We start from the raw sequence: 24,720 nt of genomic DNA, 5'->3' as shown, positions 1-24,720 counted from the left end.
TGTATAATATAATGTCTCTGTGTATTATAAAGAATATTTAAAAAATTTCTTGACATAATTACTAGTTCGTCGAAAATTCTAAAAGTTTCTTCTTTTCACTTTTCTCAGAATTTTTACGGACATTTTTTCTCCAAAACATTGTATTTTGATCAAATTTTCTTTTGAATAATTTTTTTTTTTTTCATTTGGGCATTTTCTTTGTTATTGCGTGTTATTGATAAGAGATTTTGAGTGGTACTTTTTCAACTAATATGTATTTATTTATTTTTGCAGGTGAGTGAGGAGTTATTAATGAAATCAGTTAAGGTAATTATAAGTTTGATTTATCTTCTTCTTCCTTTATTGCTTCTTAAAAATGGAAATGCGCAAGTCGTAAGACAGGAAGTCCAGTGGGGTTATTTATTGGTGGCGATCAATATTTGTGGAAGTGGATTGTAGGGTTACCGGAACAAGGAAAGTAGTTCCTGTTAATCCAGTGCTTTCAGTGGTAATTTGGGCCTATCATTAGTCTACCCCTGCCGAGACATACATTTATTGCATCTTATTTATTTACTAGTTGAACACAATTTTCCGCCCTTTATGGGTGGGCTGATCATCTGGCCAGGAATGGAGCTAACACTCCTTTCATCGGTCCTGAGCCTGTCCTGGGGATCACCAAAGGTTCGGTTCGTGCGGCTCTCCAGAGATCTAGGATCTGGAGGGAGCACGAAAAGAACTGGGTGATGTGTCCTGGGGTAAAACACAGCAAGAACATGATGCCTTGGCTGTGTAAGCAAAGAGCTAAAGAGACCCTGTGCTTGGGTAGAAATCAGATTACTCTGATTACAGGCCTATTCACGGGGTACGGTAGTTTCAAGAAGCATCTGCGCAAGGTGGGGCTTATCAGCTCCACGGCCTCTCACCTGTTGTTCGATTGCGTTGCAATCGAGCGTTTGCGCTATGAAACCTTTGGAACGCTGAGGCCGAAGGAAGTAGTAGCGCAAAAAGAACTAGTAAGGAAAGTCCTCAACCTCTTTAGGAGGGAGGCTTACTAGAACTAAGAATGGGTTGGCACAGTAAGTCTTTTGTGGCTGCGGTGCCGTGGAGCGTAGGTCCCGTCCCATCTACTATCTAATCTAATCTAATGGGTGGGCTGTATGGTTACCATGCCAACAAAACAATTTTGTCGTTTTTAGAAGATTGAATTTTGGTCGTGCTGTAATTTTGATTCTCTGTTTCCGCCGGATATCTCCAATTTAATGGTCCCCTGAGTCCATAAAAAAAAAGAGATGCGCTATTGAAAATTGATCACTATCTCAAAAAATGGGGGGCGCGAAAAAAAATCGTACGTAGAGCTAACTCCAAGGATTTTGCGCTATCAAAATCATTCAACCGGAAATAACACGGTATCAGAAAATCCGCACGGGTGAAATGATCTCTTTCGTATTTAATAGAATAAAAGAAATTAATAAATTGAGTAATCATTTTTAATACGGAAATAATTTGGTGAATTTAGGTTTTTTGTGAGCACCACATGCTCGAACAGGAAGTAGGTTTTTTTTTCCCATGTTGTCTCACAGAAGACAGTGATGAGTACGAAGCGGAAATAAATAATTTTTGTTTATCACGCATTTAGAGCTGTATGATAAATGGGTGTCATTTAAGAGATTCTACATTGAAATATAAGATCGTTATCATAGAATAATATTGTCTTTATTTAGAATTATGAGTAATATTATAAGAATAATTATTTTTTATGTATATTACCAAAACTATTAATGATGGATGTTGTCATGCTTGTCAGTAAAATAAATGACCATTATTGATGGAGTGATAATAACTAGTAAAAAACATAACCTTTTTTCTTATGTTTGATTCTTTATTTTATTTGTTAACTATTTACTAAGTTAATCTCAAGAGAACAATGAATACATTTACATAAGATCCTCTTCCTTTGGAGTCACGAAGAGAAATTGAATGTTAACGTGTTCCAAGTTTTGTCTTTTTGTCTGTCTGTCTTGTTCCTTTACCACAGGAAATGTTTGGTATTGAATATTAAATCAATGTGAGTCTTTTAGATTCCCATCATTTTCATGTTAAACTAGAATTCGAAGGGCCCACAAGTGACAAGTGGACTTATCGGCTTCCCACCATTAATATACAAAACAGGTGGTACTCACGAGAAAATAAAACCAAATGTACATCCCGTGAGTTGAACATACAATTATGACGCTGTTCCCTGTGCTAAATAGTTTTACTTTTTTAAAATATAAATATATTTTTTTTTATCTAACGTCAACTGCTGGCTGTTTATCTATGACGTGGCTGAAGGCTGCTGAAATAGGGTTTAGCATAACTTTTTTTTTATGGTTTCTAAGTGTGCCCTTATTCGCAAAAAAATAGGCATTCTGGCATTTCATTGGATGCCAAATGGTCAATAGGAGATGCTTTGGTATGGAAGATTGAGGATCTCACATAGTATTTTGGGTTGCGGTCTACAGCTGTACCATTTTAGAGAATGCCCTTCTGTACGTATGTTTAACCAACATGTACTTCTACAAGATATTATGACGACTTGTCGTTTCTTTGTGTGCTAGGTCTCCGTATATCTTTTGAACTTATAGTTTCGGATAATAGAGAACATATATAATTACGGATAGCTTCTTAGTTATAAATTTGAGAAAGACCTGCTACATACGAAGTGTGGCTATTAAATAACGAGACTGATGCAGCTACAGAAGAACTATGCACGCGCCAAATCCTAACCTGACCGACAACTGTGCAGCGTAAAGCCTTCTCTTTCGATTGCAGCGTCTCTCATATTTTGTAGAGAAATCTGTCTGACCGGAACCGTCGATTGGGCAAGAACTGTTAGTTTCGTTTTGCCGAAAAACATGATACTACACATGTAGTAGAGCAACGAATTGTCGTGGAAATTTCACATGAAACTGGGTAAAACCGCTACTGAAACTTAAAAGAAGTTTATGGCGATGAATGTTTATCACGTGCGCAAGTTTTTGAGTGGTTCAAGCGTTTCCAAGATGGCCGAAAAGACGTCGGAGATGATGACCCCGCCCGGGTCGCCCTTCCACGTCCAAAACGGATGAAAATATCGATTATAATTAATCAACATTACTACCGTGAGGTGCTTACTCAACTCCGTAAAAGAGTAAGGAAAAAAAACGACTCGATTTGTGGAAGAACAAGTCACGGGGTTCTCCGTGACAAGACAACGCGCCGGCTCACACTGCATTGTGTCTGTCAAGACGACGTTTCTAGCCAAGTACAACATCCCAGTTTTAGGCCATCCGCCTTATTCGCCTGACCTGGCCCCCGTATGACTTTAGATCAGTTCCCCAAAGTCAAATCTTCAGTAAAAAGGACACGATTTCAGTCCAGTTGAAGCTGTGAAAGAAAAAGCGGCACGCGTCATGCAGGAGTTCGCAGAAAAAAGACTTCCAGCTCTGTTTCGAACAATGGTAAATACGCATGGAGCGTTGTAGGGATAGGGTAGGGGTGTATATTGAAGGTGATAATAACTACATATATTTAAATTTAGAATAAAATGTTTTACAGCAATAGTCTTGTTATTTAATAGTCACAACTCGTATATAATTACATGCCCAGATATTGTATTTTCGAGTGTGCCGTCTATTTCCGGTGAGTCCTCTTGCGTTTACCACATTTGAAGTAAAGAAGAGAGACAAATAAAAGTATATCCTGTTTGCTATCCATTAGCTCCATCTGGATTCCCTAACTAAAACTGTATGAGGTGTAAATAGAAGCTCTAAATTCCCAGCAAATCCTATTCTTTACCGTTCTTCCAATCAAATAATCCCTTACAAGAATGCTCTTCATGGAATATATCCAGACTAATTCTGTTCGTAGAGTCGCTGAAAATCCCAGCTGCTGGATCTTAGTGAAATCTCGCATTTCTCCTCGAATTCCATTGATCTACAAAAACAATAACGTGATTACCTATCACTTTAACCCATTAGTTGAACTAATCAATTGTGGAGATCCTCCTAGAGACAGGATAAAGCGGCTTATTCAAGAATAATCTTCTAATCTACTACATTTCGCTAATGATCACGTCAATGGGGAAAAAGATATAGAAACTAGCGTATAAAAGATATTTTTGGTGGCATTTCTTGAAACTTGTTAAAGATGTAGTTCGTGGAGAACCAACGTCATACTATCTCTTACCTCTACCCCCACCCATATTCCAACCGTGTAGGTTTTCAATATTGAGTTATAATAACCTTTTTGAAGTTCACGTTAGTTCGAAAACATTGTGTCCGTCCAATCTGTCTGTCAAACTTCTTCAAAGCCAGCGAAACTTAAGAACGAAAAATCGAGAGTAAGGTATTTTAAAAATTTTTCTTAGGAGATTGGGAAAACTTGTTGCGTTGTGGAAACCCATGATTTTCCAGCTTAGATCAGAATGGGGCTCTTTCGGCTGGATGAAGTAGAACCAATCCCTGAGAGACTGAAAACGCTGGGACCTTGTAGAAACCCATGATTTTCCAGCTTAGATCAGAATGGGGCTCTTTCGGCTGGATGAAGTAGGACCTATCCCTGAGAGTTTGAAAACGCTGGAACCTTTTGGAAACTGATGATTTTCCAGCTTAGATCAGAATGGGGCTCTTTCGGCTGGATGAAGTAGAACCAATCCCTGAGAGACTGAAAACGCTGGGACCTTGTAGAAACCCATGATTTTCCAGCTTAGATCAGAATGGGGCTCTTTCGGCTGGATGAAGTAGGACCTATCCCTGAGAGTTTGAAAACGCTGGAACCTTTTGGAAACTGATGATTTTCCAGCTTAGATCAGAATGGGGCTCTTTCGGCTGGATGAAGTAGAACCAATCCCTGAGAGACTGAAAACGCTGGGACCTTGTAGAAACCCATGATTTTCCAGCTTAGATCAGAATGGGGCTCTTTCGGCTGGATGAAGTAGGACCTATCCCTGAGAGTTTGAAAACGCTGGAACCTTTTGGAAACTGATGATTTTCCAGCTTAGATCAGAATGGGGCTCTTTCGGCTGGATGAAGTAGAACCAATCCCTGAGAGACTGAAAACGCTGGGACCTTGTAGAAACCCATGATTTTCCAGCTTAGATCAGAATGGGGCTCTTTCGGCTGGATGAAGTAGGACCTATCCCTGAGAGTTTGAAAACGCTGGAACCTTTTGGAAACTGATGATTTTCCAGCTTAGATCAGAATGGGGCTCTTTCGGCTGGATGAAGAAGGACCTATCCCTGAGAGCCTGAAAACGCTGGCACCTTACAGAAACCCATGATTTTCCAGCTAGATCATAATGTAGCTCTTTCGGCTGGATGAAGGGCCTACCATCGTCCGAGAATCTGAAGTAATTCAAGAGAAAATTGTGCTGCGAATGAGCATTGTCGAGTATAGGCTTTGAGAGCCAGAGAATACTGGATCTAAACGAGAAAATGCTTTTCCTTCTAGACTTGTATGAGAATTACATTTCTCTACAGCAGTATATATATATTTTTTTAGAATATTTAAAGAAAATTTTCTATAATTTTACAGCCACGGCATCCATATTTGAGTTTTATATAATTTTCCTCCAAATAATTTTAACAGATCGCTATTCCCTTTTTCACCAATAATAAAAGAAGAAGTAGGACATCTAATATGAATTCCGTAGTGGAGACATAAAATGCTGTAGATGTTATATTATGATTAGTAATGGCTCTAAATATATTTTACATTTTCATAGAACGGAAGTCGGTCCCCAGTTAGTCATCCGGTGGAATTTAATTTAAAATACAAAAGAGCAGTTAGAATGATCTATTCATCTCTTTCTTCATTTTTCTTTTAAACACCTCCATATAATATATAATTTAAGGTCCTGCAATGTCTTATTTCAATTTCTTAAATATCTTCGAGTCATTTTTAAAGACTTTACGCAAATAAATATCTTGAAAACAGTGAATCAAATGTATGATAATTTAAAGATGATACAGTTTACTAAAAATATATTTGAAATTTTTCTTGCCAGTTAAATAAATTCCTTGGAATCTACTAAAATTTCTAAAAATTTACTATGACGTAATGGTGAATTTAGTAGTGCGTACTTCCTCTTTTTTTGGAAGTATTAATACGGACGGAACTATTGTCAAATTTTCTATATCATATTTTTACCGGAAGCGAAAATTTTGGGGTCCCCCGTGTCCGAACTAATATTTTTTTTCGAGATGGGTAAGTTCAAATTTGATATTTCGCTCAGGTACAATTTATAGAGGAAGCGACAATAAAATTTTGGTTAAAATCGGTTTACCGGAAATAACAATTTAATAAATAGATTTTCCAATTTTTTTTTTGTCTTAAAAACTGTTCCTACTGTGCTAATCGAACTATTGTACCTCTAGAACTTTTATTAGAAACATGTTCGCTCTTATAGGGACTTCCGTGATAGGGAGTGGTGACGCCTCCCTTTAAAGAAGGGCATTTTGGGATTATGGACGGTTATATTCTATTAAAAGGAAAACAAATGGGCGGTTCAAATTCTGTGAGTAAAGGAAATGCTTCAGCAAGCCTTTCACTTAATCGATTACCACTGATTAGATTTTTTCACGAATTATCGATCTATATCTCTTCAATCCATGAAGCATCAACTCACTCCTTCCAAGTACCCTCCTAACTTATTCTTAGGGTGTTCACACCCAAGAGTATTGTCGCAGGCTGAATAAAGTGAAGTAAAGTAATGCCTATTTTTTCAGGCGGGCTTTACGTCCAACTACCACAAATTAGGTGTCGTGGACGGAGACGATTAGCAAACATACTTTACTGTAAATTTCTTTTATTAACCATTAAATAAAATCCAAGGCCTAAGACCGGTAATCGAACCCAGTACCACAATACATATTAGCTTCGCAGGTCTCTCCTCTAACCGCTTGGCTACCGTGGCGCCTTCGCAGGCTGAATATATTCCCCCTCAAAAATCTAGTAACTACCCAGGCTTTGTAGAAAAGTCTCAGGTCGAGGGAGGGGAGAGTTGGCAGTTAGGGGATTACCACTCCAAGTTGTATTTCTGGCGTTGGACATAGGAGATAACTCTCCAAAGCTTTTCAGGCTATCTCTAAAAAAGAGAGAGGAGCTGATAGTAGGTTATTATCACGCCTAGATGTCTGTGCATCACTTTATCCGGAACGGCCTTCCAGATATTCTGAAAAATGGTACTCTATATTAAGAATTAGATTGTTCCAGCATGGGTACACAATTCTTTAACTATGGTAATCATGGTACCTATTGGGTATAAACCACTCACTGATACATCTGGCCAGGCTCTCTAGAAAAGCATAAAGAAGATTAGCGGAGCCGACATATTTGGAATAACCGCTCCCTGATGCCTAAGCAATCTTCTCCTTTTAAGGGAGACTATATTCTCGTTCAAAACCTGGCAAATTTCAACAGGCTTTCAAGTCAATGTTCACGCCTAAGTCTGCGTTATTGAGAAAAGCCTACATACATGGAGACGATACCTGGAAGCTCGGAGGCTTTTTCGCGACATGGAGTACAATTTATTCGATTTCTATTCAAAACTAAACGTTATTATGATAACAGAAGATTTATTGAATCCAGGTTCTCGTAATAATTTCAGAATTCGGGCAATGCATTTTTCTCATAGGCTATTCGCCGAGGCTTACCGCAAAAATTAATCCGTCAAGGCCGTGGTGGGGCTATAAGGATAATTGTAGGCCTATTAACCCGGCCACTGCGGGCTCAAAAAGTACATGCATCGCATGGGCACCTAGCAGATGGCTAGCCTTTGTAGGTTCTGGTCAGGAAGAGGAGGAAACGGCCACTGCAATGTGTTGTGTCAGTGTGAGGGGCTTGTCTGGGCTAAGGATGTTACTTAATCAAGGCCCTAAGAGCTTTACCCAGGGAGCCGCTCTCCAGAATTAAGAATCTGACAGGTCTGGAGGGTGAGCTCTAGAGTGCGGTGGGAGCCACAATAGATCCAAAGAGGTCGCGGTGGCGTAGGCCTTCAAGGCCGCCGTAATTTAATCTATCCATGCATTTTTCTTTCATCACCGAGCAGAATATTTAAAAAACAAGGCGGAAACTTCTATTTTAAAATACGTAGGCATGTCAGTTTGAGCGATTAAAAATAAAAACAATTAGCGAAAGAACGGCGAAATAGTATTTCCGTTGGATTGTAATAGGCTATGATTGATAGAAAAACTGGACGACATGTTGTTGTCGTGTTATATTGCTTTGGGAAATAGCCAATGAAAATATTTACTACTACCATTCTATTTATTACTATATAATAGCACTGTTAGAAACCAATGAAATTTTAAGAGAGATTAAATGAATTATTTTTCTGTTCAGGGCTCCCCCCACATCACAAATACTACATCCTCACTCCCTTCCCTTTAAATGTAGATTTTTTTTTTAATTTTATTTATATTGTGAACTCCACCATCTACATTCACTTGATACATTGCCAAAATTGCTCTTAATTTGAATTCCTAGTATACAGTGGTGCCAAAAAGCTAGCCAAAAACACATTCATGCCATCTCGGACACATTCTTCATAAATAGCCCTCCTCCTCGTCCTCTCTAAACTCCACCAAATAGCCTTTTTTATATTCGTATTGTGATTGCATTTTATAAGTTCATCTTTATTGTTTGGGCTTTTTGGACATGAATACGTCTTTAAATTTGCTATTAAAACTGTCAAAATCGGGGGATACAGTTTGGCATTATAGAATAGAATAGAAACATACTGTATTTTATGTAAGCTACATGATACAGGGGGTCTGGCCCAACATTTCAAAGTAAACAAAAAACAAAAACAAACACAATTAGCACTCAAAACCATCAATCAAGTCTCATACAAGTCCAAAATAAAATTTCTCATTTTAATAGCACACTCAACAAATTTAAACACATTCTTCAACTGATTCCCATCGATTATATTTAGTAATCTCGCGAGTGAGTCCTCTTCATTGCCGCTGCGATCTATATACTGAGCAAGGAATTCCTTCCTGTATGACCTGTAGATTGGACATTTCAGCAAAAAATGTACCGATGTTAAAGGCTCTTTTGTATTGCAGAGATCACATATTGTGCTTGCATTGATGGAAACCCTTTCTCCATTTAGAAATATCCTTATTAGATTAATATTGGACAATCTCAACTGGCATAAGACTCTTTGCTGTTTAATCGGCATTCTTTCCGTGATGTAACGTTCACCTTCTCCAAACGCTGTTAATTGTCTAAAAAACGGATTGTATTTGGAGTTCAGTATACGATTAACATCTTGACTTCTCAGATGATTTATCCACCTTTCAATAATGTCTGCCTTGAAATGAAGCAAAACCTCGACACTATTGAAATTATATATAGCCGGGAGCCCTATTGTCCCAAGTGTGTTGTTGAGATGCAGGAACCAATGGTTTTTTGAGTGCGATAGCAGGTTGATGGTTGTTAGATACTTTACCATAACATCAAAGCATTTTTTTAAAGGTTCATTTGGAGACATACAAAGAACTTGTATCCATAGATTCAATGTTCTCTCTAATACTGTAACCCGTATATCTTTACACCCTGTTTCAGTACGAATGAAATGGTTCGGTGTATTAAATGGTAAATGATACAGTTGTTTGAAAAAACACATTTGCAACCTTTCCAATGATTCCAAATAACCAAGGGCCCAAAGTTCCGAAGAGTAAAGAGCTGTAGCTGCTACCACAGATTCAAACAACCTGATCTTCACTTCCCAACTATCAGACAGTTTGGCATTATAGTTTCCAATCTACATCCAAAATTATATTAGACCACTGGATAGCTAAAGGATCAAAGAATTCATTACGATAAGCGAGGACTGTGACGCATCGCGCGCGGTGGAGGGGGAAGCGCCGCCATTTTGAGATCATTTTGCTGCGTATCAAGATTTGCAATTAGTATAACTTTTGACTCGGAGAAGCTACGATGTTCGTTTAAGTTTTAATCGTCAGATGTCGTCACAATCTATCGATTGTATATAAAACATTAGTGTAAAATAGTGACAGTGAATATAATAAGGTGTTAGAATAAAAAAAATATCAAAAATATATAATGTCGGCCTATACGCGTCGAAAAGCCAAAACCAAATACAGAGATCGTATACGGTTGGAAAGGGCTTCTCAAGTACAATCGAATGGTAATAATAAAACACCATATGACCGAGTCAAGCTGTGCCGGGAACGTAAAAGAATGAATGCGGCCGAGCGGATCAACGACGATGTCTCAGTACATCTGCAGCTGGGGCAGTTGAAATTATGCAAGTGGATGATGAAATCGCTTCTACATCGTCAATGGACTGTATAGGCATAGATTGTGTTCGATCGTCGATTTGTTTCCTTGATTTCATCCTCAATACATGAATAAAAATATTTTATATAAAAAATAAAACCCGTTACGCGTAAACGTATTCACGTACAACGGCCATGTCCATGACACAGCCACACGTTAATTTTTTTTGTTTTTGTTTTTTACTTTGATTTGTAGGGAAGAGGGATAAGCTTGGATTCCCAATCCTTAGAAGCCCGCAAAGTGGGTGAGAATGGCACAAGTCCCGTTGTTAACAGTGGAAGTTGGGTGTGATGTTCTTTGATTGAGTGCCGTGGGATTGGGGAGCTCCAAATAAAAAAGGAGTGTGTTTGGACTTCCCGTTTAATGGCTCTGGAGGGCATTGGAAATGTGGCCCAGTTGGGACGAAGTACAAAGGATTACTTACTCCAGAGAATGAGAGATGCCTGTCGCGCGCAAAAAAAAAACTTCACGCACGAAGGGCGTGGCTGTCCTATGAGGGTGCGACAGTTAGGAGGAAGATCATTGCTTTTTGCTGTTCCCCTTTCTGTTAGTTCAAAAAAAATCTCCTCTTTTTTTTTCTCTCTCCTGTTGCCCATCAGGATCTCTCTAATCTGGCCTCAGTTTATTCAATGGGAAGGAAGAAGACAAAAGGGAATGGGCCATCACAAGGTTTAGCGTTTCCTCAATTTCCACATGCGTGGCTCTTTATCCGCCCGTCAGGATTATACTATTGATCCACTAAAATCCCCATCTTAGGGATCAGACCATCAGTCATGCGAGTATCATACCAATTCTCCCCACCCTGCAGCTACAGAAAATGAGGGTTGCTGGGAGAGAAGTTCCTGAATATAAATGTATATGAGTGTGTGTGTGTGATTGTCCCGGCGGCAGAAACAGGAGCGTGACTGGAAAAAAAAAAAAACACCAGAAGATGCAGAGTCACTTGGGAGAGGTCGGTAAGGGTCGAAACTGTTCATGGAGCCGCCATTCACCATCACCCCTTGGTATATTTACAAGTTGTTAATTCATATATCTAATGGCTTGGGCTGTGGTTTTTGCCCTAGTGTAGTAGAAGGTGAAGGACAAACCCTATTGTTAAATATCGCATGTAATAGTTCGAGAACTTCAATATCTTAACGCTCCAACAATCTCCTGTGTATCCCTGAGCACCCTTTACCCTCAACATGAACATCACCCGCATTCATTGTGCCCAGGATTGATTACAATTGCTCATAACTGTTTTCTGACTCACACCCCATCCCCCTTCATCCATCCCCACTTTTAGTGAATAATTTCCATTTTTCTCTTTTCCATAATTACTGTCCCTTAAAACCGACACAATAAGGCGACATTTTAACAATTATTACGTTTCTAAAATATACCATTTATTATCAAAGGATAACTTCGTCGCTTATTATTGATTCTCCTGTACGGATGAACTTAATCCCCATAATGTTTAATTGATTCTTCGGTTTTCATGAATTTTAAGTTGAAATTCTTCTTTTATCCGTTCAGAGGGCGGATTAGCAGCTTTATTTGGGGGGCTTTTGGCTGGTGTCCGCTATCCAAACCATGGAACTAACTTGGCTTATTCACCACGAAAATGCTACAGAAGTATGCTTAAATCCTGGGAGTAATTGATTAATTTTGGGTTGAAATTAGGGAAGCTAAATTCATTTTTTCTGCAACCATGTAGGAATGTTCTCATTACTCAATTAAAATCAGCTGTGTAATGCCCAACTTTACCTCACTAGCGTGGAAAAATTCCCATTAGTGTCACTTTCCTCACAAGTGAGTGAAAAAACTTTATTGTGCTTCCTTGATATAAGAAGTTTTGTTATTAAATATTTTCTGTAAAACTTTAATAAGCTTATTTAACGTAACTAAATAATTAAAAAACGAATATTAAAAAATAAAATAAAAATTGAAAGGAATAAAGAAATAAAAATAATACTTTAATAAATAATTAGATATTTTTAATTATAACAGTTAAAAAGGTTATAGTGTTACCTTATTGAAATTTAAAATGGATTCTAGTGATTCCTGTTTAGTTTATTTTTTTTTTAGTTAATAACCATAATGGTTGCAGAAAAAATATAATATTTAACTCGAGTGTTAAGTATTTTCCTCACACTCGGCAATTTGCACTTGCACGAGCGAGCGAAGCAAACCCTGCCTCGTGTGAGGAATAGTGCTACTTTCCACACTTGTTAAATAAATAACTATTGCGATGAAAACAAATTATTTTACAGTTCTCACAATTTTCAAATAACCTTGAAGAAGTATTTTTCATTGTAATGAGAAACAAAGAGATTGTAATAAGAAAAAGTCATTGATGGTTTTTATTTCTGAAAAAAATTTGAGAGATGAAGATGCTGAGAATGAAGTGTTTATTTTTTTTTCTTTGTGTCTGTGTATAGTTTTCATTTATTTGGTAGCGCTATAATGAATTAGTCAAGCAACACTCCTGTTGAAAGTTGAAGAGAGGTTAAGTATCATGCACGTGATCTCGTAAGACCTTTTAATAGTAAGAGAGCGAGGACACGTGTCTCATTAGGAACATGCCGTCCAGAACCCCGCCGCTCACTCTAATCTAGCCCTAGTGGTAGTTGGCGATTCGGGAATAAAGGGGGTAGTCTAACACAGACGGCGGCGACGAAGGCGAACTTGGCATTCTTGTCTGGTCGCCAGCTTCCAGCATCTCAATCTGTCTCACTTCTCCCGCAGTTGTTCTCTCTTTCTAACTACTACTTCAAGACAATCCCCACCATCCCTCCTTAGTCAATGTTCAGTTTCCTTACATCGTCCTCTCACACACTCCTTTTTGATTTACACGTGGCTACCTTTAGTGTTGCTCCCTTCAGGGATTTGAAACATACATAAGGGCGCACAGCCACCCTTACCATCTTAACACACAAGAGCCAGCTAGTTACAAAGCAGATCTGGTGTACTACTATGCCTTAATACACACTGCCAGTTCTCTAGGTTGCCCTTTGAACAACATTCTTCCACTTCTCACTTGGTCTCCTTCCCCTACTGTACAATTCCACCCCTCGAACTGTCCCACCCTTTCACTCCCACCCAATCTCCTCTTGTGACGACATTCCACCATTCCTCTGTATAATTTACCACACTCCTACCCCCTTTCAGCTTGTACCTCCCGGATGACTCAGTTGATCAATTGCTATGAATATTTATTAGATCAATTTAATGGCCCATTAAATTTTTCCCTTTTTTTTCCTCTCTTTCCACACCGATGTTTCCCTTTACCAATAAGCCAGCCTTGTTCCGCTCCCCACTCCTTCAACCTCATTTACGACTGAATCTATTTCCTATTATTTATGCTAATGAACGTATCCCGCTTGTAATTTCCAATGTCCCTTAATTTTTTTTTTTCCATGTTCCCTGTATTCTTCCCTTCTTTGACTTTAAAAGAAGGAAAGATTTTTTTTCTCCCTTAATTGGGTAATTAGGTTTCTCCTTCTTTCTCTCTTCCCAATTCAAGAAGAGAAGAATAATTTACGGAATTTAGATTTTCAAGGAAAATATAAATATTTTTAGCTGAAATCCCTGGACATTTCCATCATTTCTCCTACCTAAACCTTTATTTTCCATTCTGACGGGGTATTCTTCTCGGTGACTTTAAATTAGATCTATCATGGCCCTACACTAGTTACCGACTGTACATTGAGCTGTAAGGAGACTTCTAGGCAGCAAAAATCGATATAGTAGAGCTGGACTCCGTTTCAATACTATTTTCGCTCTGGTCCTGGGCTATAAAATAGACCACCGGAAGAGCAATTTTATTGAACCAGTTTTATCAGTTTATTGTGAATTTCTTGACATTTCCTGTAACGGTTAGTGTTCTCTTATCGCTACACGAACTCTACAAACACACATCAACCACTTACAGGACTGGCTTTTCAAATGGAGAATCAAAACCAACGTTACGAAGTCTAAGTTTATAGTATTTACTCTCAGACGGAAAATCCTATCTCCTATCATCTTGAACCAAACTCCTATACCAACTGTGGACAAAGTACGCTACCTTGGACTGCACCTAGACAAACGGTTGACATGGAATCATCCCCATACTAGACTGAAAAGACCAAGAAACTAACAAAAGCTACAAAACTTCTCACCAGACTACTTGACAAACGTTCGAAACTTAACCTACATAACAAAAGACTCTTATATCTAATGTTACTGCGACCCATTTGGGCATACGGCATCGAAGTATGGGGATCGACTAAGCGTTCCAACTCACTACGCCTCCAGACATTACAGTCAAAAATACTTCGAAAACTTCTTAACGCTCCGTTCTATTGTATCTAACCTCACTATCCATAATGACCTCAAAATTCCTTTCATTACAGATCTTGCTAACACTCGTTTCTTCAAATTTCATTCCTCTACAGCAGCTCATCCTAACCCTCTCATAGATCACCTATCTTCCATCCATATTACCAGGTAATCCTCTAAGGAGATTGAAGAGAAGATGGCCTCGTGATCTTCTCTTATCTTAAGCACGTTACTGGAGTGGCACCACTGGGTGCCTTCTCCAATCATGATTTCCCGTTATTTCTTTACCCTTTCACCGTATTTGCTTGTTGCAGTGGTAAATTGCAATAAAAGATTTAAAAAAAAAAAAAAAAAAATTAAAAATTATTTGACATATGATTTCAAGTATTATGTAGAACTAAGCTGATTGGGCCTCCCACTGGCGCCAGATTAGATTAAACTAGGGCGGCCTCAAGGCCTACGCCACTGCGACCCCTTTGGATCTATTGTGGCTCCCCTCACTCTAAAGCTCACCCTCCAGACCTGTCCGTTTAATCAGACTCCTAATACTGGAGAGCGACTCCCTGGGTAAAGCTCTCAAGGCCTTGGTTTTTACTCCCCCCGGAGAAGTAACATCCTTAGCCACACGAGCCCTTCGCACTGACACAACACGTGCAGTGGCCGTTTCCTCCTCCTCCTCTTCCTGACAGAACCTACAAAGGCTATCATCCGCCAGGCCCATGCGATGCATGTGTTTTCTGAGCCTGCAGTGGCAAGCCACCACTCCTGAGACCTATTCTGCACCCATAAGACTGGCGCCAGATAAAGTCTATACACGTTACAGCATCCCCATTATGAGCCTATTCGCTTAAGTACTTCGAGAAAAATCCGAACAGGAATAGTTGGTGCTTGAAGTTATGGATAACTACTTCCTAGATCCAATTCACCTAAATAAAACTCTTCCCAAGAAATTCAAGGTTGGGTGTACGTTTCCTTTTTATAAACTACCCAGGATTTCCAGGGAACTTAAAAGGCCTCTCCACTCACACACAACGATTCCTAATGATTCCCAAATTTAAGGGTGTCTGTTCCTAGAACGTTTTCTATGAAGATGAGGGACCCAGTCAGATAAAATCTCCTCTCTCTGGTGTTCCATACACACACACATTTGCCAACAAATCTCTTCCGGGATGTTCCAAAATTGGTACTGGCCTAATGAGGGTGTAGTTTTACTCAAACCGTCTGTCTGTTAACAGGATTAAGGAGATTTCCCAGTCCTTTTTCTTTTTTTAATTTTCCTCAAGTAGTTGTAGTGCTTAGCTGTCTAAAATTGGACTTATTTTATAAATACCTAAATTAGCTTCATCTGTAAGCACCATTTAATGAAAGCTCTATTTAGGAAATGTAATTAGTTTTGGGAAAAACAGGAATGGTGAACTGTTTAAAACAAAAACCTTGCGGGAAAATAAATTTCATTTAATTAATTAAATACAGTACACCCGGAAATACACAGGTTTTAGTGGGATAAAATTTATGTTTAAAGAAAGGGGAAGAGTGTGGAGTATGTGGTGGTGTGTATAGTAATAAGTTTGATTGCTTGTGTGTTAGTGTGTGAGATTAAACCCTATAGGCAATATTTGCCTTAGGACGGTCCAGAGAACCGTTATAGGGACAACCTCCTCCCTTCTCTACCTTGCTAAGCTGGCCATAATTGTACAAATAATAAAGCTGTAGAAATGTCTAAAAGGGAGCTTTTAAATTTCGCGTCCTTACACTCTCTCTATATATCTCTCTCTCTCTTACACACGCGCGCGCACGATGTTTCATGTTAAGCGGGATTATCCTTTGGATATTGCTAGTTCTAACAGTAAATTGCCAAAGTGCCATACCAATAACCTAGAGACCAGAATTTCTCTGTCTTTACCAGTTTCCCGACCGTCGATAAGCCATCCATACCCAACGCTGCTATTTTTTTTCAAAGAATTTTTAAAAAATAAAGATACCCCTTTATTTTCTTTGATCGCTGGTACATTTTGTAAAAAATTAAAGACACAGGAAGCAGGAAGTTAGAATTTATTATAGTAAAGTAAAAAGTAAAGTAATCGCCTATTTTTTCAGGCGGCGCTTAACGTCCAACTACCATTTACTACCGGCCTCCAGTAACCATCGCATTCCATTTCATCATTTCTATTCGTACCCTAATTTTTTGTTCTTATTACCCTGCACCCCGCATATTACCTTTTACATTTTTGCACATGCGCTTAAATACAAAACTAATATTTTTTCAATAATTATCTCTAGTTCTGAAAAGACAAGAAACTAACCAACGCTACAAAACTTCTCGCCAGACTACTTGATAAACGATCGAAACTTGTACCTAAGTAACAAAAAACTATTAACATATACCTACTGTTACTGCGACCTGTTTGGTCATACGGCCCATCGAAGTATGGGGATCGACTAAGCGTTCCAAGTCACTACGCCTCCAGATATTGCAGTCAAAAAATACTTCGCAAAACTTCTTAACGCTCCGTTCTATGTATCTAACCTCACCCATCCATAGTGACCTCAAAATCCCTTTCATTAACGGACCTTACTAAAACTCGTTTCTTAAAATTTCATTCCTTTACAACAGCTCATTCTAATCCTTTAATTGAACACTATACGAGGGTCGTTTGAAAAGCCCGTGCAAAAATAAAAACTACTTAATTTTTGGGGGTAAACCTTTTTTATTTTTCAACATAGTCTCCTTTTAGGCTTACACACCTCGTCCAACGCTGCTCTAGTTTGTTGATGCAAAATATTATGTACCCGTTCATTCGAGATGCCCACAGCACTAGCAATCTCACGCACCTTCACTCTTCTGTCATCCATCACCATATCATGGATTTTATCAATGATTTCTGGTGTAGTAACCTCAACAGGGCGTCCAGAACGTTCAGCGTCACTTGTGCCCATATGGCCACTCCGAAAATTTTGAAACCACTTATAAACTGTTCTAATCGAAGGTGCAGAGTCACCATAATGTTTATCCAGCTTCTCTTTAGTCTCCTGAGGCGTTTTGCCTTTCATAAAGTAGTGTTTAATCAACACACGAAATTCTTCTTCGTCCATTTTTTGAAAATCACTCGACTTCCTCGATTCAAACGAATGCCAAACACAAAGAAATAGACCGATCTGGCTGAAACTTGGTGTGTGTTCTTCCTAGAGATGCTACTAACTAAACATAACCTCGATACGCGCCAGTAGTGCTATCTCTCTGACTTTGCACGGACTTTTCAAACGACCCTCGTATCTTCTTCCACATTACCAGGTAATCCTCCAAGGAGATTGAAGAGAAGATGGCCCCGCGACCTACTCTCCTCATAAGAGCAGTATAGTGCATCTGTTCACGTTAGTGTGGCCACTGGGTGCCTTCTCCAATCTTCAATCAAGACACTATATTACATCGCATTTGCTTGTTGCAACAACTGTTGCAGTCGCGAATTTCAATAAAAGATTAAAAAAAAGAAATATATCTTTTAAGAGAACAAATATATATTTTTTATTTAATTGCAAAAGAAAATCATTTACAAAATCAGAATTATTATAGTTCTACTCAGCGAAAAATCTATCTGCGTGTTTTTTGTTTGTCATTGTTCCATTACTTTTTCCGGTTTCGAGTCTTGTAATCGTCGAATTTATTTTTAACAATAAAAAAATTCCTTACATTTCTCTGTTCTCTTAACAATAACTTGGTCAAATATTTATCGTCTAATATTTTACGCAAATTGGCGACAATCATCATGGACATGTTGATGAATTCAGCCGGAACTTTACTCTTACTGTAGCCCATATCCATTCTTCTTGGACTACGAACATCTTTGTCCATACAACCATTAGCGTTACCATTCATTGTTAACATCTTATTTGTGTTCTTTTGCCTCTTCTTAGTGGTAACACTGATCTTTTTTTTACCACTATTGTAGGTTCTTTCGCCGGCTGCCTTTAATGTCTGGACATACTCACGTCGGTTGTTATTCTTCTCGACATCATCATCACCACTACTACTACTTTCATGATCCTCATTTACACTATCATTTCCATTTGCTTCATAAGAAACTATATCTTCTTCTTCTTCATCATCATCGTTGTTGTCGTCTTCGTTCACATAATTATTGATCACTGATGAGGTCAGTTGTACGAACTTGTTGTTGTTTTTGCTATTCTTCAGCCCTGTAGATTTATCTGTGGATTTCAATTCATTGTATTTTTTTGGCTCATTTCTGTTTTGTTTTGTACTTGGCATTGCAATTATGGCAAAACCAATAAGATGAAATGAAATAAATTATCAGAAATTTCACATTTCAATCAAATAAAAATTGGGGAAAAAAACAAAAACATATGCTTAGCATTTATTCAATTGTGGCGTTTCCGTGGATTTTAGTTTCCGATTTGGTTGAGTTAGGAATTTGGATAAATCCGCTGTGAACACTCGCACGACTTTAACTACTATTCTCAAATTTCTAACTCATTAATATTCTCCGAACTCGGAAGGTTTGAGTTAGGAAGATTGAAATTTTAAGAAACTTAAGAATTACAGGAAGTTGAAGTTGATTAGAGACATTTACTCAGATTTGATATTTATTTTATTTAAATTTTGTTTACACAAAACTATTAAATCTTATCCAATTTCAATTATCACTTCCTGTCTCCTCACCTTGTAAGGGCAATTTACATTTAACAAGAAAACTTTTATTTTAACTATTTGTATTGGTTTTTCACTCAGTAGTATCTAAAGTGTATTTAGTTCCTCTTTAAATGGAACAAGTGGGAGTCGCCATGAATTATTGAATAGTTTGAATGAAGATCATTTAGGATTTAAATTGTATTACCTGTTCCTGACAAACTAAAAGAATACCTCGTTATATACTTCTCTTTTTTCATCTCTCTCTACTAACAGCAGGTTCTTAATTAAAACCATAACATTTTTTGACATTGGTAATATATCAACTCTAATCAGGACCACACACACGCGCATGAACAAACAAATCTAAATTAAAACTAGTCGTTGTTCGATATAAATCAATGTTGAATTAAAAGAAAAAAAAAAAGAATCGATATTAGATTCCGATAAATATACAAAACCTCAGTTAGTTAATGGGATGATACTCTCTTTTGGCTTTTCTGTGTAAATAAAATCATTTATTTTAATTCTTTCTTTATTTTTCCCTTTCTCCTGGTTAAGAGGAAGTGTGGCGATCGTGAAACAGGAAATACAAATGTTTTCTGGTCTGTGAGTGGCTTTTACGGGCGAACAAAAAAGATTAACACGATTTGAAGATATTATTATTGTTGTTCATTCTTTTTGGTGACTGATTTATGTAATATTTTACATTACAGGGTTGGTGTGTCTTCTGCCGTGTCTCCAGTCCATGAACAGACAAGACAGAAGACACACCAACCCTGTAATGTAAAAATATTACTTTGTAAACTAGCCCTGAATATGACCTAGTCCCTAAGGGTCGAAAGCTCGGCAGAATAAATCTATTTAGACTGAAATGGCAATTTTTTTTCATCCTATTGATATTATTATTGTTGATTTTATCGTCATAACTCGCTGTTTTTTTTTAAATTTCTGAGATATTTCGGATTTTCATCAGTTTAGTCTTAAGAGTAGTTTCATTAAAACTCTAATGATGGACGAAAACCTGAAACTTAGGCGCCACGGTAGCTGAGCGGTTATAGGCTAGACCCGCAAAGCTAATATGTATTGCGGTACTAGTCTATATTCCCAATGGTTAATATGAGAAATTTATAGTAAAGTATGTTAGGCGGTTATAGGCTAAACCCGCAAAGCTAATATGTATTGCGGTACTAGTCTATATTCCTGTTAATGGCTAATATGGTTAATATGATAAATTTATAGCAAAGTATGTTTGCTAATCGCCTCCGTCCACGACACCTAATTGGGTAGTTGGACGTCAAGCCCCGCCTAAAAAAAAAAACCTGAAACTGGCCAGAAATAGAAACAAAAACATAGAGAATAGGTGATAAATAGAAGATAAAACTATATTAATTTAAACTGTAGAAAGATTTATGAAACTAGTTTCAAGTTTATACTAAATGAAAATAACGAACAAAACTTTGTGATGAATGTTGATTGAAATGAATGGTGGTAATGTAGGATGGTGGTAGGGAATAGAGCAAAGGTGATGATGGGCCTTCGAAAGAGCAGGAATTTGCTTAAAATTGTCTTACTCCAGCCATCTTGTTAGCTAACACCACCACAGCTAGTCAGCGAGTGGCTATGATTGGGTTAGACCATGCCCCCTTTAAGTCTCGGCTAGTGATAGAAGCTGGATTATTGTCAGGTTCTGGTCCTTAACACTCGACAAAATGGATCAAGCATGGAGGTTCCTCTTTAAACTTACAATGTTCATGGAGGAAAGTACTTTGAAAGAATTCAACGGCAAGAATTCAGTGGATGGGCTTTTGACTCGAATATTTTGGACATAAGACATCTTAACAGAAATCATGCAAAAGAATGTACGGCGCTTCCCTGGCCGGTCTAAACAAGTTAGGAACTTGGCCAAACGACTTGCAAGCAGGATATGCCGGCTTGTCCACCTCTTTGTTACCCATAAGACCCGTCTTCCAATAGCAGCCAGCACTTCTAGTCTGCTGAAACATTTCTAATACCAGCCCAGAAGTAAAAGAAGACACACAGAAGAGTGCAGCGCTACGGGGAAGCAACTAGTTCCTCTTGAATTATAAGTTTTGTATAACAAAATCTTACCTAATTAATAGAGGTTTTCTATTTTCCCCATTTAAAATTTATACAAGTCTTGGATAGAACAAAACAATTTATTGTGCCAAATAATTAGAAACGTCGCCTAGATAACGCACAAAGTACAAAGTTTAAGAATAAAGACATTTTTGAAAACTCAGCTTTTTTTTTCTTCTCTCACCATATATTTTTGCCATAAAACTTGGGAACCAGACAGGAATCTATCTTCTAGCTTTCATATTCCTAGTCATGGATCTAGTAATAATACGACTTCGTGACGGCGCCACAGTGCTGATCATTCGGGCCCTAATCTCGTTCGATGGTCTAGTTCTTGTTGGACTGGAATGTGCGATCTGATGATGGGTTCTCTGTTGTGATGGATTATTGTTGGTGGACATTGATGGGATGCGTCCAACATCGGTGGTACCCATTACTTGGGTACGCATCAAACCACCACGATCATCATCTCCTCCTACATTCATCATCGTATCCTTCAATCGTTTCCTCTTTCTATCGTCGGGCGGCTTTGCCGGCTTCTGCCTTTTCACCAGTCTCCTGTTTGTTAATTTCACCTGGCTGCTAGTATTACTATCACCCCTAGACATGTGCGAACAGAATGCACAAACTCTTATAGTATTATCTTCCTCATTGTACTCACCACCACAGCTTTGTATATCCATCTCTTCTTTTATAAAAACATCTTTATCACCGATCATATTATCATCATCATCTGCAGATCTCCTCAGCTGGCCAACTATGTCATCTTTTGAAGAGTATGCTCTTTTTGTAACTCGCTGTTGCTGCTGTTGGTATCTTCGGTTATGATTGTTGCGCTTCTGGTTCATGATTTTTTTTCTTTTCTATTTTCTATTTATGGAAAATTTTATCGATATTTTTTTAATTTTATTTTTGTGAAAACTAGTTTTTTCATAACCTAAATATTTACATGACACAATTATTAATTAATCTGATGATTTTTGTTTTTTTAAATTTTGTAATAAAGTTTAATACATCTTTATAAAAATAAAACATGTGGTTTCTAATTCAGATATTTAATTTAAACTTTCCTGGAACAGCCAACCATTTGACGACGACAATCCTAAATCACCACAGGGAATACTTCTCAACGTCCTGTTCTAAATAAACGTACAGATATATTTATATAATATTTTCTAAGGCAGAATTCTAGCCGCCACACTTGTTACGATTTCTTTCACGATCGTTTAAAGCAAATAATCGTTCTACTTTCTCCTTCCATCGTTTGCTGCTCTCAGAAAATCGTGCTCGTTATCGATTTTCTGTTTTTACCCAGGAAATATTTTGAGGTGTACTGAAAATGAATATTTTACCAATTAGTCGGTCTATCTGTTTGTATGCATCCACAGTAACTCAGTCAGTCAGTTCACAATTGATATTTCGCATAGGTACTAACAAGGTAGGAGAACCGGTCAAAATCGATCAAACCGGAAATACCACTTTGCTGAGTCGATTTTTTCTTTTTAATTTCTTCAAAAAAAAAAATGGCTCCAATTTTAAATCTTTAATCTATGCTAATTGAACTAAGCAAATTTAGAACTATAATTTGAAAAACGTTTCCACCCCCAGGGAAATATTTCTTTAAGCAGTTCTGGGGGGGCAGGGGGGTTATACTTCCTGTTATGTACCAGCTATTTCCTGCATTTTATTAATACGAATCTTATGAATATTAAACTCAAAAAAAAAAAAGATTGAGCGTATTTACGATTTTGCTTGAACAATTTTTTGGTTTTGAACTACTTTTTCTTTCGAACAAAGTCGCCTCAATAAGGAAATCTTTTCTCACAGCGATATGAGGAAGTCGTGTGAGTGTACGCTGCATAGAACTGTGTGCAGTGGGAGAGAAGAGATAAGGATAAGATCCGAAGGATGATATGTTCACACGTACCTTATAAGTCCTCGACTTACGACGTTGATCCGTTCCTACGCGGCGTTGTAAACCGTTTTTTCGACGTAAGTCGGAACATACGTAAACTGTACCATATACAGTACTGTATTACCATAATAACAGTACAGTTCGTTTAATAAAGAAATGAAACAGTAATAAAAAACAGTAGTGAAATGTAATAAAAATTGCAAACTACTATACAGTACTGCACACCAAAACACGTACAGTAGTTCCCGTGCTTTTCATAGTACATACTGTACTGTACTGTAAATGGGAGTCGTAACCACGAAACGTCGTAACTCGAGACCGTCGGAACCCGAGGACTACCTGTACACTTGACCCCCATATTGTTCCAGATAAAGATTTTCTAAATGGACCTAAATTTCAGATTTGAGTTAATTATTACTATATAATTAGTAATTATAATAAAAATTCTGGAATTTTAATTTTCTTTATTAACTTTTCTCTTTCTTTTCCAGGATGCTACATCGCAGGAACTAAGGACTATGCAAATAAAGGTAGGGAATGCTAAATTTTTTTCTCTCTCTTATTATTTTTATTTCTGCTTGTTTTATTTTGTTTTACATGTGCTTTTTAAAAATAGAAGATAAAAAATAATGATAACTACATCCAAGAATAGGAGGAAAAAAGTAACTGCCAATTTCAGTCCTTAATATATTTTTATTATGCCGAGCTTTCGACCCCTAGGGACTAGGTCCATCTACAGGGCTACTTGACAATGTAATATTTTACTAACTATAAGGTTGGTATATCTTCTTATCTGCATTTATATTGAGTACATATTAAACAGAAACGTGGGTCTTGAACAGAAGACAGCGCGAGAGACAACTAGCAGTAGAAATGGATTTTTGGAGAAGATCTGCAGGAAGTTCGAGGCGTGACAAAGTGAGGAATGTGGATATCAGGAAAAAGGATGGGAGTGGAGAGAAACGTCCTGGAGATTAGAGAGGCTAAGGCACTCACTTGGTATGGACATGTAAGGAGGATGGGTCTAGAAAGATTGCCTGCTAAGGTGGTGATGGCCAGCGAGGTGGTTGGCCGGAGGAAGAGAGGAAGACCCCAGAAGTGGGTGGAGGGACCAGGTAAAGGAGATGATGGCAGGATATGGTCTGACAGAGGAACAGGTAGAGAGGACCGTGTCACTTGGAAGAAAGCATTTACTAGCGATGGCTAAAGGGAATCACGAGTTGTGGAGAACCCTATAGGAAAAAAACATATTAAGCAAATAGGACAGTAGTTACGAGTACCTTATAGTATGTAAACTATGTCAATAAGCCCTGAAGATGACCCAGTCCCTAAGGTCGAAAGCTCGTCCTAATACTAATAAAAAAAAATCATGACTGAAATTGGCATTATCTTTTTCATCCTATTGGATCAATGAATCAGTCACCAAAAACAATGACCAATAATTATATCGA

General features: G+C 37.9%; 1 protein-coding gene across 5 annotated transcripts in view; it reads left to right on the top strand.

The window, feature by feature from the left end:
* LOC141454937 (uncharacterized) overlaps positions 1–24,720 on the top strand; it is a 552,216-nt gene that overhangs the window by 83,928 nt on the left and 443,568 nt on the right. For all 5 annotated transcript variants that reach the window (XR_012459052.1, XR_012459051.1, XM_074129644.1 and 2 more), the window contains one exon: positions 23,761–23,799. The gene's annotated coding sequence lies outside the window, so the exon portion shown is untranslated. The remainder of the gene's footprint in view (positions 1–23,760; positions 23,800–24,720) is intronic.

The sequence above is a fragment of the Rhodnius prolixus genome, unplaced genomic scaffold, assembly GCF_049639745.1.
Source record: "Rhodnius prolixus isolate KJV_2025 unplaced genomic scaffold, Rpr scaffold_15, whole genome shotgun sequence".
NCBI classification, from domain to species: Eukaryota; Metazoa; Arthropoda; class Insecta; order Hemiptera; family Reduviidae; genus Rhodnius; species Rhodnius prolixus.
Note: the sequence above shows the minus strand (reverse complement) of the source record. Positions and strands in the feature narration are given on the sequence as shown.